Source organism: Mytilus trossulus, chromosome 13, assembly GCF_036588685.1.
Source record: "Mytilus trossulus isolate FHL-02 chromosome 13, PNRI_Mtr1.1.1.hap1, whole genome shotgun sequence".
Taxonomy (NCBI): domain Eukaryota; kingdom Metazoa; phylum Mollusca; class Bivalvia; order Mytilida; family Mytilidae; genus Mytilus; species Mytilus trossulus.
This window is the reverse complement of record NC_086385.1, coordinates 41,232,840-41,245,832: the sequence shown is the minus strand read 5'-3', so window position 1 is coordinate 41,245,832 and position 12,993 is coordinate 41,232,840.

Sequence of the window (12,993 nt, the reverse complement as noted above, 5' to 3'; positions counted from 1 at the left end):
TGATGTTATCAAATTTTCATCTGTTTTTCTTCTTCCTCTAAGATGCAAATTGCCAATCCCCTCTCCAAGCACAGACTAGTGCTAATGTACATTTATCATTAGCACTTAGTAAGTACCCGGGAAGATCTCAGCTTTATTTTCGACTTTCTTCTTTGGATGTAATGTTCGTTCTGACAATCTTACATCAAGTCTTTGTATTTAAGGGCTAAGGTGTCAACAATTGATAAGTGTCATATCGCATCTCCTCGTTGAGCTTCTGATGTTTTAGAACATATGAGATAGTCGTTGAATATTGATTAGTGTCATAATTGATCAGGTCGATGTTTGTATCCCAAGCTAAGTTTTGACGATTTTTAAAGGGAGATAATCACGATAATTTTCAGTTATTAATGAATTTATTTACGATTTTCTTTGTAAATTGAAATTTTAACAAATGATATATTTTTTCGTTACTATTTGCACACGTGTGTCCCAATGCAGACTAGTTCTCGTTCATTTTCTTGTATCAATCTGTAACTTCCTTATGACGTAGTAAAGCCCATTTTTCCAAGCACAAGCTAGTGCTACTATGTTTAAGAAAGTTGCACACAGCGTGTCCCTGGGAAAATGAACCGTTGCTTTATACATGTATTTCTGCCTTATGTTTGTAGGTTATTTTCCGTAATCCTTCCAAGCACAAGCTAGTGCTAATGTGTATCGATTATTAGCACATAACAAGTACCTGGAAACATTTTGGACATGGGTGGTACCTTTTGAGTTCTTCTGTATTTCTTGATCTGTGGTGAAGTTATTTCCGACTCCTCTCCAAGCACAGGCTAGTGCTAATGCTTGTTTATCATTTGCACATAAGTACTTGGGAAGATATCAGATTGATCTGTAAATCTGTCGACTTTGTCTTCGTCTTCCTCTTGCTTTTCTTTTCCATTATCTCTTGATGTTGCGATGTTAAACCTTTGATCTCTCTCCAAGCACAGGCTAGTGCTAATGTTGTATTTTCATCAGCACATAACAAGTACCTGGAAAGATCTCAATGTAATTTTCTCGGCTTCTCTGATGTTATCAAATTTTCATCTGTTTTTCTTCTTCCTCTAAGATGCAAATTGCCAATCCCCTCTCCAAGCACAGACTAGTGCTAATGTACATTTATCATTAGCACTTAGTAAGTACCCGGGAAGATCTCAGCTGTATTTTCGACTTTCTTCTTCGGATGTAATGTTCGTTCTGACAATCTTACATCAAGTCTCAAGTTGTATTTAAGGGCTAAGGTGTCAACAATTGATAAGTGTCATATCGCATCTCTTCGTTGAGCTTCTGATGTTTTAGAACATATGAGATAGTCGTTGAATATTGATTAGAGTCATAATTGATCAGGTCGATGTTTGTATCCCAAGCTAAGTTTTGACGATTTTTAAAGGGAGATAATCACGATAATTTTCAGTTATTAATGAATTTATTTACGATTTTCTTTGTAAATTGAAATTTTAACAAATGATATATTTTTTCGTTACTATTTGCACACGTGTTTCCCAATGCAGACTAGTTCTCGTACATTTTCTTGTATCAATCTGTAACTTCCTTATGACGTAGTAAACTCCCATTTTTCCAAGCACAAGCTAGTGCTACTATGTTTAAGAAAGTTGCACACAGCGTGTCCCTGGGAAAATGAACCGTTGCTTTATACATGTATTTCTGCCTTATGTTTGTAGGTTATTTTCCGTAATCCTTCCAAGCACAAGCTAGTGCTAATGTGTATCGATTATTAGCACATAACAAGTACCTGGAAACATTTTGGACATGGGTGGTACCTTTTGAGTTCTTCTGTATTTCTTGATCTGTGGTGAAGTTATTTCCGACTCCTCTCCAAGCACAGGCTAGTGCTAATGCTTGTTTATCATTTGCACATAACAAGTACTTGGGAAGATATCAGATTGATCTGTAAATCTGTCGACTTTGTCTTCGTCTTCCTCTTGCTTTTCTTTTCCATTATCTCTTGATGTTGCGATGTTAAACCTTTGATCTCTCTCCAAGCACAGGCTAGTGCTAATGTTGTATTTTCATCAGCACATAACACGTACCTGGAAAGATCTCAATGTAATTTTCTCGGCTTCTCTGATGTTATCAAATTTTCATCTGTTTTTCTTCTTCCTCTAAGATGCAAATTGCCAATCCCCTCTCCAAGCACAGACTAGTGCTAATGTACATTTATCATTAGCACTTAGTAAGTACCCGGGAAGATCTCAGCTTTATTTTCGACTTTCTTCTTTGGATGTAATGTTCGTGCTGACAATCTTACATCAAGTCTCAAGTTGTATTTAAGGGCTAAGGTGTCAACAATTGATAAGTGTCATATCGCATCTCTTCGTTGAGCTTCTGATGTTTTAGAACATATGAGATAGTCGTTGAATATTGATTAGTGTCATAATTGATCAGGTCGATGTTTGTATCCCAAGCTAAGTTTTGACGATTTTTAAAGGGAGATAATCACGATAATTTTCAGTTATTAATGAATTTATTTACGATTTTCTTTGTAAATTGAAATTTTAACAAATGATATATTTTTTCGTTACTATTTGCACACGTGTTTCCCAATGCAGACTAGTTCTCGTACATTTTCTTGTATCAATCTGTAACTTCCTTATGACGTAGTAAAGCCCATTTTTCCAAGCACAAGCTAGTGCTACTATGTTTAAGAAAGTTGCACACAGCGTGTCCCTGGGAAAATGAACCGTTGCTTTATACATGTATTTCTGCCTTATATTTGTAGGTTATTTTCCGTAATCCTTCCAAGCACAAGCTAGTGCTAATGTGTATCGATTATTAGCACATAACAAGTACCTGGAAACATTTTGGACATGGGTGGTACCTTTTGAGTTCTTCTGTATTTCTTGATCTGTGGTGAAGTTATTTCCGACTCCTCTCCAAGCACAGGCTAGTGCTAATGCTTGTTTATCATTTGCACATAACAAGTACTTGGGAAGATATCAGATTGATCTGTAAATCTGTCGACTTTGTCTTCGTCTTCCTCTTGCTTTTCTTTTCCATTATCTCTTGATGTTGCGATGTTAAACCTTTGATCTCTCTCCAAGCACAGGCTAGTGCTAATGTTGTATTTTCATCAGCACATAACAAGTACCTGGAAAGATCTCAATGTAATTTTCTCGGCTTCTCTGATGTTATCAAATTTTCATCTGTTTTTCTTCTTCCTCTAAGATGCAAATTGCCAATCCCCTCTCCAAGCACAGACTAGTGCTAATGTACATTTATCATTAGCACTTAGTAAGTACCCAGGAAGATCTCAGCTTTATTTTCGACTTTCTTCTTTGGATGTAATGTTCGTTCTGACAATCTTACATCAAGTCTCAAGTTGTATTTAAGGGCTAAGGTGTCAACAATTGATAAGTGTCATATCGCATCTCTTCGTTGAGCTTCTGATGTTTTAGAACATATGAGATAGTCGTTGAATATTGATTAGTGTCATAATTGATCAGGTCGATGTTTGTATCCCAAGCTAAGTTTTGACGATTTTGAAAGGGAGATAATCACGATAATTTTCAGTTATTAATCAATTTATTTACGATTTTCTTTGTAAATTGAAATTTTAACAAATGATATATTTTTTCGTTACTATTTGCACACGTTTGTCCCAATGCAGACTAGTTCTCGTTCATTTTCTTGTATCAATCTGTAACTTCCTTATGACGTAGTAAAGCCCATTTTTCCAAGCACAAGCTAGTGCTACTATGTTTAAGAAAGTTGCACACAGCGTGTCCCTGGGAAAATGAACCGTTGCTTTATACATGTATTTCTGCCTTATGTTTGTAGGTTATTTTCCGTAATCCTTCCAAGCACAAGCACAAGCTAGTGCTAATGTGTATCGATTATTAGCACATAACAAGTACCTGGAAACATTTTGGACATGGGTGGTACCTTTTGAGTTCTTCTGTATTTCTTGATCTGTGGTGAAGTTATTTCCGACTCCTCTCCAAGCACAGGCTAGTGCTAATGCTTGTTTATCATTTGCACAAAACAAGTACTTGGGAAGATATCAGATTGATCTGTAAATCTGTCGACTTTGTCTTCGTCTTCCTCTTGCTTTTCTTTTCCATTATCTCTTGATGTTGCGATGTTAAACCTTTGATCTCTCTCCAAGCACAGGCTAGTGCTAATGTTGTATTTTCATCAGCACATAACAAGTACCTGGAAAGATCTCAATGTAATCTTCTCGGCTTCTCTGATGTTATCAAATTTTCATCTGTTTTTCTTCTTCCTCTAAGATGCAAATTGCCAATCCCCTCTCCAAGCACAGACTAGTGCTAATGTACATTTATCATTAGCACTTAGTAAGTACCCGGGAAGATCTCAGCTTTATTTTCGACTTTCTTCTTTGGATGTAATGTTCGTTCTGACAATCTTACATCAAGTCTCAAGTTGTATTTAAGGGCTAAGGTGTCAACAATTGATAAGTGTCATATCGCATCTCTTCGTTGAGCTTCTGATGTTTTAGAACATATGAGATAGTCGTTGAATATTGATTAGTGTCATAATTGATCAGGTCGATGTTTGTATCCCAAGCTAAGTTTTGACGATTTTGAAAGGGAGATAATCACGATAATTTTCAGTTATTTATGAATTTATTTACGATTTTCTTTGTAAATTGAAATTTTAACAAATGATATATTTTTTCGTTACTACTTGCACATGTGTGTCCCAATGCAGACTAGTTCTCGTTCATTTTCTTGTATCAATCTGTAACTTCCTTATGACGTAGTAAAGCCCATTTTTCCAAGCACAAGCTAGTGCTACTATGTTTAAGAAAGTTGCACACAGCGTGTCCCTGGGAAAATGAACCGTTGCTTTATACATGTATTTCTGCCTTATGTTTGTAGGTTATTTTCCGTAATCCTTCCAAGCACAAGCTAGTGCTAATGTGTATCGATTATTAGCACATAACAAGTACCTGGAAACATTTTGGACATGGGTGGTACCTTTTGAGTTATTCTGTATTTCTTGATCTGTGGTGAAGTTATTTCCGACTCCTCTCCAAGCACAGGCTAGTGCTAATGCTTGTTTATCATTTGCACATAACAAGTACTTGGGAAGATATCAGATTGATCTGTAAATCTGTCGACTTTGTGTTCGTCTTCCTCTTGCTTTTCTTTTCCATTATCTCTTGATGTTGCGATGTTAAACCTTTGATCTCTCTCCAAGCACAGGCTAGTGCTAATGTTGTATTTTCATCAGCACATAACAAGTACCTGGAAAGATCTCAATGTAATTTTCTCGGCTTCTCTGATGTTATCAAATTTTCATCTGTTTTTCTTCTTCCTCTAAGATGCAAATTGCCAATCCCCTCTCCAAGCACAGACTAGTGCTAATGTACATTTATCATTAGCACTTAGTAAGTACCCAGGAAGATCTCAGCTTTATTTTCGACTTTCTTCTTTGGATGTAATGTTCGTTCTGACAATCTTACATCAAGTCTCAAGTTGTATTTAAGGGCTAAGGTGTCAACAATTGATAAGTGTCATATCGCATCTCTTCGTTGAGCTTCTGATGTTTTAGAACATATGAGATAGTCGTTGAATATTGATTAGAGTCATAATTGATCAGGTCGATGTTTGTATCCCAAGCTAAGTTTTGACGATTTTTAAAGGGAGATAATCACGATAATTTTCAGTTATTAATGAATTTATTTACGATTTTCTTTGTAAATTGAAATTTTAACAAATGATATATTTTTTCGTTACTATTTGCACACGTGTGTCCCAATGCAGACTAGTTCTCGTTCATTTTCTTGTATCAATCTGTAACTTCCTTATGACGTAGTAAAGCCCATTTTTCCAAGCACAAGCTAGTGCTACTATGTTTAAGAAAGTTGCACACAGCGTGTCCCTGGGAAAATGAACCGTTGCTTTATACATGTATTTCTGCCTTATATTTGTAGGTTATTTTCCGTAATCCTTCCAAGCACAAGCTAGTGCTAATGTGTATCGATTATTAGCACATAACAAGTACCTGGAAACATTTTGGACATGGGTGGTACCTTTTGAGTTCTTCTGTATTTCTTGATCTGTGGTGAAGTTATTTCCGACTCCTCTCCAAGCACAGGCTAGTGCTAATGCTTGTTTATCATTTGCACATAACAAGTACTTGGGAAGATATCAGATTGATCTGTAAATCTGTCGACTTTGTCTTCGTCTTCCTCTTGCTTTTCTTTTCCATTATCTCTTGATGTTGCGATGTTAAACCTTTGATCTCTCTCCAAGCACAGGCTAGTGCTAATGTTGTATTTTCATCAGCACATAACAAGTACCTGGAAAGATCTCAATGTAATTTTCTCGGCTTCTCTGATGTTATCAAATTTTCATCTGTTTTTCTTCTTCCTCTAAGATGCAAATTGCCAATCCCCTCTCCAAGCACAGACTAGTGCTAATGTACATTTATCATTAGCACTTAGTAAGTACCCAGGAAGATCTCAGCTTTATTTTCGACTTTCTTCTTTGGATGTAATGTTCGTTCTGACAATCTTACATCAAGTCTCAAGTTGTATTTAAGGGCTAAGGTGTCAACAATTGATAAGTGTCATATCGCATCTCTTCGTTGAGCTTCTGATGTTTTAGAACATATGAGATAGTCGTTGAATATTGATTAGTGTCATAATTGATCAGGTCGATGTTTGTATCCCAAGCTAAGTTTTGACGATTTTGAAAGGGAGATAATCACGATAATTTTCAGTTATTAATCAATTTATTTACGATTTTCTTTGTAAATTGAAATTTTAACAAATGATATATTTTTTCGTTACTATTTGCACACGTTTGTCCCAATGCAGACTAGTTCTCGTTCATTTTCTTGTATCAATCTGTAACTTCCTTATGACGTAGTAAAGCCCATTTTTCCAAGCACAAGCTAGTGCTACTATGTTTAAGAAAGTTGCACACAGCGTGTCCCTGGGAAAATGAACCGTTGCTTTATACATGTATTTCTGCCTTATGTTTGTAGGTTATTTTCCGTAATCCTTCCAAGCACAAGCTAGTGCTAATGTGTATCGATTATTAGCACATAACAAGTACCTGGAAACATTTTGGACATGGGTGGTACCTTTTGAGTTATTCTGTATTTCTTGATCTGTGGTGAAGTTATTTCCGACTCCTCTCCAAGCACAGGCTAGTGCTAATGCTTGTTTATCATTTGCACATAACAAGTACTTGGGAAGATATCAGATTGATCTGTAAATCTGTCGACTTTGTGTTCGTCTTCCTCTTGCTTTTCTTTTCCATTATCTCTTGATGTTGCGATGTTAAACCTTTGATCTCTCTCCAAGCACAGGCTAGTGCTAATGTTGTATTTTCATCAGCACATAACAAGTACCTGGAAAGATCTCAATGTAATTTTCTCGGCTTCTCTGATGTTATCAAATTTTCATCTGTTTTTCTTCTTCCTCTAAGATGCAAATTGCCAATCCCCTCTCCAAGCACAGACTAGTGCTAATGTACATTTATCATTAGCACTTAGTAAGTACCCAGGAAGATCTCAGCTTTATTTTCGACTTTCTTCTTTGGATGTAATGTTCGTTCTGACAATCTTACATCAAGTCTCAAGTTGTATTTAAGGGCTAAGGTGTCAACAATTGATAAGTGTCATATCGCATCTCTTCGTTGAGCTTCTGATGTTTTAGAACATATGAGATAGTCGTTGAATATTGATTAGAGTCATAATTGATCAGGTCGATGTTTGTATCCCAAGCTAAGTTTTGACGATTTTTAAAGGGAGATAATCACGATAATTTTCAGTTATTAATGAATTTATTTACGATTTTCTTTGTAAATTGAAATTTTAACAAATGATATATTTTTTCGTTACTATTTGCACACGTGTGTCCCAATGCAGACTAGTTCTCGTTCATTTTCTTGTATCAATCTGTAAATTCCTTATGACGTAGTAAAGCCCATTTTTCCAAGCACAAGCTAGTGCTACTATGTTTAAGAAAGTTGCACACAGCGTGTCCCTGGGAAAATGAACCGTTGCTTTATACATGTATTTCTGCCTTATATTTGTAGGTTATTTTCCGTAATCCTTCCAAGCACAAGCTAGTGCTAATGTGTATCGATTATTAGCACATAACAAGTACCTGGAAACATTTTGGACATGGGTGGTACCTTTTGAGTTCTTCTGTATTTCTTGATCTGTGGTGAAGTTATTTCCGACTCCTCTCCAAGCACAGGCTAGTGCTAATGCTTGTTTATCATTTGCACATAACAAGTACTTGGGAAGATATCAGATTGATCTGTAAATCTGTCGACTTTGTCTTCGTCTTCCTCTTGCTTTTCTTTTCCATTATCTCTTGATGTTGCGATGTTAAACCTTTGATCTCTCTCCAAGCACAGGCTAGTGCTAATGTTGTATTTTCATCAGCACATAACAAGTACCTGGAAAGATCTCAATGTAATTTTCTCGGCTTCTCTGATGTTATCAAATTTTCATCTGTTTTTCTTCTTCCTCTAAGATGCAAATTGCCAATCCCCTCTCCAAGCACAGACTAGTGCTAATGTACATTTATCATTAGCACTTAGTAAGTACCCAGGAAGATCTCAGCTTTATTTTCGACTTTCTTCTTTGGATGTAATGTTCGTTCTGACAATCTTACATCAAGTCTCAAGTTGTATTTAAGGGCTAAGGTGTCAACAATTGATAAGTGTCATATCGCATCTCTTCGTTGAGCTTCTGATGTTTTAGAACATATGAGATAGTCGTTGAATATTGATTAGTGTCATAATTGATCAGGTCGATGTTTGTATCCCAAGCTAAGTTTTGACGATTTTGAAAGGGAGATAATCACGATAATTTTCAGTTATTTATGAATTTATTTACGATTTTCTTTGTAAATTGAAATTTTAACAAATGATATATTTTTTCGTTACTACTTGCACACGTGTGTCCCAATGCAGACTAGTTCTCGTTCATTTTCTTGTATCAATCTGTAACTTCCTTATGACGTAGTAAAGCCCATTTTTCCAAGCACAAGCTAGTGCTACTATGTTTAAGAAAGTTGCACACAGCGTGTCCCTGGGAAAATGAACCGTTGCTTTATACATGTATTTCTGCCTTATATTTGTAGGTTATTTTCCGTAATCCTTCCAAGCACAAGCTAGTGCTAATGTGTATCGATTATTAGCACATAACAAGTACCTGGAAACATTTTGGACATGGGTGGTACCTTTTGAGTTCTTCTGTATTTCTTGATCTGTGGTGAAGTTATTTCCGACTCCTCTCCAAGCACAGGCTAGTGCTAATGCTTGTTTATCATTTGCACATAACAAGTACTTGGGAAGATATCAGATTGATCTGTAAATCTGTCGACTTTGTCTTCGTCTTCCTCTTGCTTTTCTTTTCCATTATCTCTTGATGTTGCGATGTTAAACCTTTGATCTCTCTCCAAGCACAGGCTAGTGCTAATGTTGTATTTTCATCAGCACATAACAAGTACCTGGAAAGATCTCAATGTAATTTTCTCGGCTTCTCTGATGTTATCAAATTTTCATCTGTTTTTCTTCTTCCTCTAAGATGCAAATTGCCAATCCCCTCTCCAAGCACAGACTAGTGCTAATGTACATTTATCATTAGCACTTAGTAAGTACCCAGGAAGATCTCAGCTTTATTTTCGACTTTCTTCTTTGGATGTAATGTTCGTTCTGACAATCTTACATCAAGTCTCAAGTTGTATTTAAGGGCTAAGGTGTCAACAATTGATAAGTGTCATATCGCATCTCTTCGTTGAGCTTCTGATGTTTTAGAACATATGAGATAGTCGTTGAATATTGATTAGAGTCATAATTGATCAGGTCGATGTTTGTATCCCAAGCTAAGTTTTGACGATTTTTAAAGGGAGATAATCACGATAATTTTCAGTTATTAATGAATTTATTTACGATTTTCTTTGTAAATTGAAATTTTAACAAATGATATATTTTTTCGTTACTATTTGCACACGTGTGTCCCAATGCAGACTAGTTCTCGTTCATTTTCTTGTATCAATCTGTAACTTCCTTATGACGTAGTAAAGCCCATTTTTCCAAGCACAAGCTAGTGCTACTATGTTTAAGAAAGTTGCACACAGCGTGTCCCTGGGAAAATGAACCGTTGCTTTATACATGTATTTCTGCCTTATGTTTGTAGGTTATTTTCCGTAATCCTTCCAAGCACAAGCTAGTGCTAATGTGTATCGATTATTTGCACATAACAAGTACCTGGAAACATTTTGGACATGGGTGGTACCTTTTGAGTTCTTCTGTATTTCTTGATCTGTGGTGAAGTTATTTCCGACTCCTCTCCAAGCACAGGCTAGTGCTAATGCTTGTTTATCATTTGCACATAACAAGTACTTGGGAAGATATCAGATTGATCTGTAAATCTGTCGACTTTGTGTTCGTCTTCCTCTTGCTTTTCTTTTCCATTATCTCTTGATGTTGCGATGTTAAACCTTTGATCTCTCTCCAAGCACAGGCTAGTGCTAATGTTGTATTTTCATCAGCACATAACAAGTACCTGGAAAGATCTCAATGTAATTTTCTCGGCTTCTCTGATGTTATCAAATTTTCATCTGTTTTTCTTCTTCCTCTAAGATGCAAATTGCCAATCCCCTCTCCAAGCACAGACTAGTGCTAATGTACATTTATCATTAGCACTTAGTAAGTACCCGGGAAGATCTCAGCTTTATTTTCGACTTTCTTCTTTGGATGTAATGTTCGTTCTGACAATCTTACATCAAGTCTCAAGTTGTATTTAAGGGCTAAGGTGTCAACAATTGATAAGTGTCATATCGCATCTCTTCGTTGAGCTTCTGATGTTTTAGAACATATGAGATAGTCGTTGAATATTGATTAGAGTCATAATTGATCAGGTCGATGTTTGTATCCCAAGCTAAGTTTTGACGATTTTTAAAGGGAGATAATCACGATAATTTTCAGTTATTAATGAATTTATTTACGATTTTCTTTGTAAATTGAAATTTTAACAAATGATATATTTTTTCGTTACTATTTGCACACGTGTGTCCCAATGCAGACTAGTTCTCGTTCATTTTCTTGTATCAATCTGTAACTTCCTTATGACGTAGTAAAGCCCATTTTTCCAAGCACAAGCTAGTGCTACTATGTTTAAGAAAGTTGCACACAGCGTGTCCCTGGGAAAATGAACCGTTGCTTTATACATGTATTTCTGCCTTATGTTTGTAGGTTATTTTCCGTAATCCTTCCAAGCACAAGCTAGTGCTAATGTGTATCGATTATTAGCACATAACAAGTACCTGGAAACATTTTGGACATGGGTGGTACCTTTTGAGTTCTTCTGTATTTCTTGATCTGTGGTGAAGTTATTTCCGACTCCTCTCCAAGCACAGGCTAGTGCTAATGCTTGTTTATCATTTGCACATAACAAGTACTTGGGAAGATATCAGATTGATCTGTAAATCTGTCGACTTTGTCTTCGTCTTCCTCTTGCTTTTCTTTTCCATTATCTCTTGATGTTGCGATGTTAAACCTTTGATCTCTCTCCAAGCACAGGCTAGTGCTAATGTTGTATTTTCATCAGCACATAACAAGTACCTGGAAAGATCTCAATGTAATTTTCTCGGCTTCTCTGATGTTATCAAATTTTCATCTGTTTTTCTTCTTCCTCTAAGATGCAAATTGCCAATCCCCTCTCCAAGCACAGACTAGTGCTAATGTACATTTATCATTAGCACTTAGTAAGTACCCGGGAAGATCTCAGCTTTATTTTCGACTTTCTTCTTTGGATGTAATGTTCGTTCTGACAATCTTACATCAAGTCTCAAGTTGTATTTAAGGGCTAAGGTGTCAACAATTGATAAGTGTCATATCGCATCTCTTCGTTGAGCTTCTGATGTTTTAGAACATATGAGATAGTCGTTGAATATTGATTAGTGTCATAATTGATCAGGTCGATGTTTGTATCCCAAGCTAAGTTTTGACGATTTTTAAAGGGAGATAATCACGATAATTTTCAGTTATTAATGAATTTATTTACGATTTTCTTTGTAAATTGAAATTTTAACAAATGATATATTTTTTCGTTACTATTTGCACACGTGTGTCCCAATGCAGACTAGTTCTCGTTCATTTTCTTGTATCAATCTGTAACTTCCTTATGACGTAGTAAAGCCCATTTTTCCAAGCACAAGCTAGTGCTACTATGTTTAAGAAAGTTGCACACAGCGTGTCCCTGGGAAAATGAACCGTTGCTTTATACATGTATTTCTGCCTTATGTTTGTAGGTTATTTTCCGTAATCCTTCCAAGCACAAGCTAGTGCTAATGTGTATCGATTATTAGCACATAACAAGTACCTGGAAACATTTTGGACATGGGTGGTACCTTTTGAGTTCTTCTGTATTTCTTGATCTGTGGTGAAGTTATTTCCGACTCCTCTCCAAGCACAGGCTAGTGCTAATGCTTGTTTATCATTTGCACATAAGTACTTGGGAAGATATCAGATTGATCTGTAAATCTGTCGACTTTGTCTTCGTCTTCCTCTTGCTTTTCTTTTCCATTATCTCTTGATGTTGCGATGTTAAACCTTTGATCTCTCTCCAAGCACAGGCTAGTGCTAATGTTGTATTTTCATCAGCACATAACAAGTACCTGGAAAGATCTCAATGTAATTTTCTCGGCTTCTCTGATGTTATCAAATTTTCATCTGTTTTTCTTCTTCCTCTAAGATGCAAATTGCCAATCCCCTCTCCAAGCACAGACTAGTGCTAATGTACATTTATCATTAGCACTTAGTAAGTACCCGGGAAGATCTCAGCTGTATTTTCGACTTTCTTCTTCGGATGTAATGTTCGTTCTGACAATCTTACATCAAGTCTCAAGTTGTATTTAAGGGCTAAGGTGTCAACAATTGATAAGTGTCATATCGCATCTCTTCGTTGAGCTTCTGATGTTTTAGAACATATGAGATAGTCGTTGAATATTGA